We start from the raw sequence: 6,850 nt of genomic DNA on the forward strand, positions 1-6,850 counted from the left end.
CTGACACTCAGAAACTGAAGTGGCTGCCTTGATTACAACTCCGATAGATCCAGAGCAGTGTTAGCGTTTTCCCCACACATCCAGCCTACCGCTGGTAGAAGAGCAGCTGCTTTGGGGAATTCAAGTGAAAACAGTGATGGATTGTTTCTGTCTTCTCGCCTCAACCCACACACAACACACAAGACCTGAGACCAAAGGCCCGAGCAGGGACGGTGTCAGGGCCTCTACATTTAAGATCTGTATCTACCGAGTCAAGAAAACCTATGCCTGGCCCGTGATGTTCTGATCGGGATTGCTGCTGCTGTGTGCAACTCCAAAATCTTAGTCATCTTAGTCTTCTGCACATTATAGATAAGTCCAGCACTTCATAGACACTTGGCGTTGTAAGTTGGCTGGGGCAACGTGAGAACATGTGGAGGGCAAAGGGAGGGATGGCAGCAGGAGCGGGAGCACTGGGGGAGCCCGGCAGGGGATGCTTGCGTTAGGGTCATCCATGCAGTTCAGCCATGTGGCATTGGTCACAGCTGGGGATTGCCCCAGGGACCGAGTTCTGGCCAACAGCTGCATCTGGGGCTTCCCAGTTCTTCCTGGGTGAGCCTGAGAGATCCGGCCAGCAATGACTGCGGTGGGGCTGGTTATCTAATCTTCCATCTTCCACACAGGAGGTCAGCTGGCAGAGATCAGGCCCATCGAGACTGGTCTCAGGGGATGTATGAACTCAGAGAGTTATCCTCAGAACTGGTACTCCTTGAGTGTGGGGCATGTGTGTAAAGCCAGGTTCCACTCTAAACCACTGTCTTCACTCCCCACACTCACACGCTAAGGGACCACCTGAATGGCCAGTCTTCATCGAGTTGCTACTGTGGGTCAAGTGTTTTTTCTGAACTATAGCCTCCATTAAAACAAGGCTGCTTGCCTATTTTGTTCTCTGTTGATTCTCCATTGCCTAGAACAATGCTTATCATGTGGTAGGCACTGAAAAGATGCCGGTTAGAAGAATCAATGAACGTCACATACATTATCTCAAAAATTCTTACCAAAATGCTATTAGGAATGAACTTGTAGTGGACACTTACGGGGTCACCCACCTAACACCACATACATCTAGGAACTCACCCTGCTTCACGTGCCACGAGGTTTTTGTTGTTCTTACCTGACTCTGCCCACCTGGCTATTGTTTATTAGTTCAGGAGCAGCCACCTTATTCACAAATGACCCATAAGTCTCTTCCCCAGGTTTTTAATTCTTTTCCTGGTGACTGAAGACAGAAGACAGAAAAGACATAGAGGATAAAACTGACATGTGGAGAGAAGTAGGGATAAGAGACAGCAAAGAAAACTCTGATGTTTGCATTCCCAGGCCCAGTAATAAACGAGTTCTGTATTTCTGAAGCTTGTGTAGTCAAACCTTCCATGAGTACTTCCAAGAGGCTCTGACTTTCCATCAAATCAATTCGAGTTGGGCTTCTATCACTTCTAATTTAGGAGTACAAACTAATAAGGAGAAGCTGAGATGCAAAGTATTCAAGTAACTCGTTCAAGGTCACAGCAGTAACCTTGAGTAACAGAGAGAGGCAGAGTCAAGTTCAGCTATGTCAGGCCTGTGTCCTTTTCACTGTACCGACAGGCTTCCCAGCAGAGCTGACCCAACTGAAGTTTCTAGAGTTAAAGGAAAAAAAAGATGTCCTCAACAATACTTAGGATGTTTAGAGATACGAAAGAAAGCATATTCGTGTGATAAAACCTGATAAGCTGAGCCTACTGGGACTAGTTTAAATGCTAGCTAAGATAGATGAAGGCCAGAACAACAAGAGAGGGAAAGAAGAGACTTACGAAACAGACACAGTGGGGAGGACGCAGGCCTCACCTGACATGAGGTTTGGGGAGAAGCCTCCAGGTTCTTTGCCATTTGTCTCTCCCAATTTAATAAAATGTTGTTATGATTTTTTTTTAATTTTGCAATTTTTCTTTCACTGTTTATTAAAGTGATACATGTTCATCATAGAAACTTCAGAAAGTATAAAGAAGTTGGGGAAGGCATCCGTAATCCCACCTCATAGGGAACTGTTAAACTTTTGAAATATTTTCTTTAAGACGTTCCTATGCATTTTCACATAGTACAAGTTTATATACTGGCTTTTTTTCCTTGGTAATGTTAGAGTATATGCATTTTTCCCAGGATAGTATTGTTTGCCGAAAGAAAAAGTAGAGTTCACTAGACAGGGACTAACAGGATATTTTAAAAGCTTCCTCTAGAAGCACCTAGACGCATATTCTAGTTCCTAGAATCATGTGGTATTAGGTGGGCAATACCGAAAAACGCAGACAGGCCCTGAAATAAGGATTAGGGCCCTAGGTCTTTGTTGGGCACAGGGTGTCTGCAGGGGGCTTAGGAGGTGCAGCTGGAAAGAGAAGGTGGCCAGTAGGGGGTGCATTCTTAAACCAGCTCCCCAGTGAGATACTGAAGCTCAATCCTGGAGGAAACTGGGAAACAGAAACGGGAGAGAACATCTCACACCTCAGAATTATCCCAGCCAGACTCCCAAGAGGGAGCTGAGGTGTTTATATCCCTGTACAACCTCCCTCAACAACACACCTAGACATGCTTAAAAACATATATATGTACACCCATTTAAATGCTTTGGTTATCCTAAGAAAATAAGGAAATCCTGGGCTCTCTAAACAGAGAGGGAGCTGGAGACCAGAGTGATAACACAAAGGTGGTGCCACCGCTGTGCTGGGAGCATTCACGCACCTTCTTGACCACAAGATGGTGTAGTAATGAGCACCCTGTGATGGAGACAAGTACATGGACCCGTTCAAGGTGGTCCTGAATTGGAAGTGAAATCTCTGTACAAAGCCAGGATCTGTAAAGGGCTATATCTTCATTGAAAGGGTAGAGGGAAAAAATCAGCCTGCCTGCAAAGGGAGATGACAAGGAAACTAGTCATCCTTGGCTGAGGGTAGATAGGAAAATATCATCTTCTGTGATTTTGTCACTACAGGTCTCATCTTCCATAGATTTATGATTTGACTTTCCACTACAAGTGTGGTCTGGGAAACCCCAAGATGAAGAATATTTCCTTACAGTGTCTGAGGTGGGCCACACTCCAGGACACGGGGGGGAAGAAAAAGCAATTCCTTACTGAAGGAATGTACCCACCACTCAGGCCTCACGGATTCCCTGAGATTACACCAAACCATGCAAGAGCTTACTATGCAAAATTACAAAATAAGGTATGAAACTTGAAGCCTGAAAGGTTTTTTTTTTTTGCAACTTATTTGGTGGAAAGACTTGATCTGAACTGGCAGGAAGCTATTCAAGTATTTATTTATCCTCTTAGTGTGACTATTAAGAAGAGAGGTACAGGAGAGGTAATATATAAAGAGATAGTGACCGAGAACTTTCCAGAATTGAGAAAGCATTTGAATGCTTAGATTCAGGAAGCACAACAAATTTTAAGCAGGATAAGTAAAAATATATCTATATCTGCAGTGAAGCTGCAGATAAAGACAAAGGCAATCCTAAAAATGAAGACAGATTACCCACAAAAAAGAGAAAAACTCAATTAGGTTGACAGCAGACTTCTCAACAGTACAATCAGAAGCCAATAGACAGTGGAGTATCTCTTTAGAGTGCTAAGAGAAAATAACTGTCAATATTTTGAGATAAAAACTGAATTCACCATCAACTCACATTCACTGATTTATGTATTTCAGGGAGAAGGAAGATCTAAAATCCGAAATAGAATGGCCAACAAATAAATAGGTAGCTATGTGGGCATATCCAAATGAACATTGGCTGTAGGGTGATGATATTAACGTCTAATTTGGGGTAGGGGGTGCTAACAAAAAGCATAGTGGAAAGAAAGTACTGGCCATTTCTTATGTAAGACCACAAGGCATAATGGGAGTTCAAATATTCTAGTTCCTTGTACTGTTTTGGAGGAAGGTAGAGATGTTGATTTATTTTCAACTGTGTTAAACGCAAATGTGAAAATTTTAATGTAAAGAAAAGAGAGTCTATTGCTTTCAAATCAGTACAGAAGAAAATATGAAGTTAAAAAGTCTCTTCCAAAAGTGCCAGGAAGGAAGTGGAGTGGGGAGAAGCAGCCCCAGAAGCAGAGTTATGGGAAGGCCCCGAATACCAGAGTGGAAATAAACCCAAATATATCAGCAGTCACAATAAATATTAATGAACTAGATAGCTAAAAGGCAGGTTAAAAATACGACTATATGATGATTACAGACACAATTAAATATAAAAACATAGGTTGAAAGTAAAGAGACAGAAAGTGATACCACACATTGATTTTTATTCATGTACCACAAATACAAATGAAAAGAAAGCCAATATAGCAGTATTAATGTCAGACAAAAATGATCCATCAGATAGAATTAGGTTTGACAGCAAATAACAGAAAAATCAAGTGATAGTGGCCTAAACAAGATAGAAATTTCTTTTTCTGACACATAAAAATGTCTTAGACCAGAGACGAGTTGCCAGGGCTGAGACGAGTTGCCCGGTCATCAGGTGTCCCCTGGCCATCAGCAGCCCAGGATTCTTCATCCTGCCCTCTAATGGATGAGTGTTCCACTTGGTAAAGGGACTCAAAGAGGACCGTCTAAATAGGTAAGCAGAACCTTCCACCAGTAGTCCTGGAAATCTGTGTCAATATACACACAGGGCCAAGACAGCTGTGTCCAAACAAGAGATCTTGTTAAGAAATATACACATCTGTGGGCAGAGGACACTGTCCTGTCAGGCAGGTCTGGAGCTGAGGATTGTTGCATTAAGCACAGTGTCATTGAGCATGCAGGACAAACGTCCTCAGGAAGAAGGTAAAGAGGCACTTTCTGACAAAGCCAAAGAGGTGATGAGACCAAAGCAATGGGAGGCAGTTAACTGTAGAAAATCCGTCTGACTGTTCTCTGTGCTTTTTGAATGCTGGACCTGGAGGTCGATTGGTTCAGCAACACTCACGAAAAAAACTGATGAGGATTTACAGAGGGCAGCGGGGCAGACGCACTGGCATTTCTGTGAGATCAAATCCGGTAGGGTGGGTGTGGGATTGGGGTGGAAAAGCAAGTCTGCCTGCTTTCTACTGTGATTAGAAATGCCAAAGTAAATATGACTGAGTACTTGGCTAAAAAGCTCTCCCTAACAACTACTGCTTTTCTTTGAGAAGTAAAAGAAAGTATTCCATCTCTTGGAATTTGATCTCCACATAAGGATCTGATATAGTCACAAAAGTTGGGGGATGGGGACAGAGGAGAAGACGTGTCTACTGCCTGAGGAAGACGCCATACGGCTTCGAGTGGGCTGACTGTGTAGGTGGTGAGCTAAGCTGACTCCCTGTCACATACTTTCGTTGCTTAACCGGATACAACTCTGCTTGGAAATTAATGCTGATTTCATGCCCTTTGGCTCTTTTCCTACTTCCTGCTTCAGTTCTTTAAATTCTTGTCTCAAATCTCCTTCAGTCTGCTCTCAGCTTGTCTCTTAATTTACAGTGAAAATGGAGGCCATCAGATGTGAACTGTCAAATTATTTCCTGTCTTGGAGAAATAGATGACCCCTCACCCTTCCAAAGTTAAACACCCACTCCACTCTCCATGGGAGGTTTTGTGTTATTGGTCTCTCTCTGACTCTCTCTCTCTCTCTTCCTTCCTCCCTCCCTTCATCTCCTCCAAACTCTTCTTTCTGTCTATAGTGATTAAGCCAGAAGCAGAAGCCTTACCAGCCTGTAAGAAACACCTCCCTTGACTTCATCTTTCCCCTCAAAATACTATCTTGTCTCTTATCTTCCCAAATCCTTAGTGAATGTTCTTTAAGGAGTATTCTATAAACAGTGCTGGAGTGCCAACTCCATGAGTGCAGGGGTCTTTGTTTTGTTTACTGCTGTATCCTCAAGGCCTACAACAGTGCCTGATACATAATAGGTGCTTGATAAATATTTGTTGAATAAATGCCTTCTCTTTCTGTTCATTTTCCCTTCTATCATTACCACTCCAATGACAACACTCATAATAAAGTCATGGGTCCCATCCCAATCGCCAGACTCAATGGACTCTTTTCAGTCTTTGTTCTATTTGACCTTCCTGTAGCACACAGGATGGTTGAACACTTGCTTCTTGAAACCCAAGAGTTCTCTCTTGCTGCTACTTTTATCTCTCTGAGTGTTCTTTCCCCATTTTTCTTCATAGTCTCTTCCTTCTTTTTTTTTAGGAGGGGTGCTTGGCACTCTTCCATCCATGCTGAAGATCTTTGGTGGTGTCCACCAGAAGTAGTGACTTATAAATCTACATATCTTCACAATTCGAGGTCCTATTTCTCTTCTGAGTATCTTCACTTGGAGGTCCTACTGGTCCTTCAAACTTTATGTATTTAAAATTGAACTCCCTATCTACCTTCCCAAACTCCTTCGTCTCATGCATTTCCTGATTCAATGGTTTCACCATCTCTCCGGCCTCCCAAGCTAGACACTGTAGGATGATCACTGATGCATCTCTGTCCCTTTCAGTTGGTCACTAAGTCACACAGATCCTCCCTCAGAAACATCCCTCAGCCCCAGCATCCCCTCTTTGTCCCTACCACCTCAGTGCCAGTCCTCATCAGCTCTCCCTGGGGTGAACAGACAATGGTCCATCTGGTCTTCCTGTCTCTCTCCTCTTTACTATCTTCTCCCTGCTACCACAATAATATTTATAAAACACAAGTCTCATCATGTCCCGTCTATGAAGGTGGAAACACCTTCAGTACCTCACTATTACTTATCCAGTAGATTTCAGTACCATGTGTGCCTTTCTAATCTGTTAACAATTTGGTGCTAACACTCTCTGGTTCAGCC

This window comes from Ceratotherium simum, chromosome 10, assembly GCF_057802395.1.
Source record: "Ceratotherium simum simum isolate JZ-2026a chromosome 10, ASM5780239v1, whole genome shotgun sequence".
In the NCBI taxonomy this organism is placed as follows: Eukaryota; Metazoa; Chordata; class Mammalia; order Perissodactyla; family Rhinocerotidae; genus Ceratotherium; species Ceratotherium simum.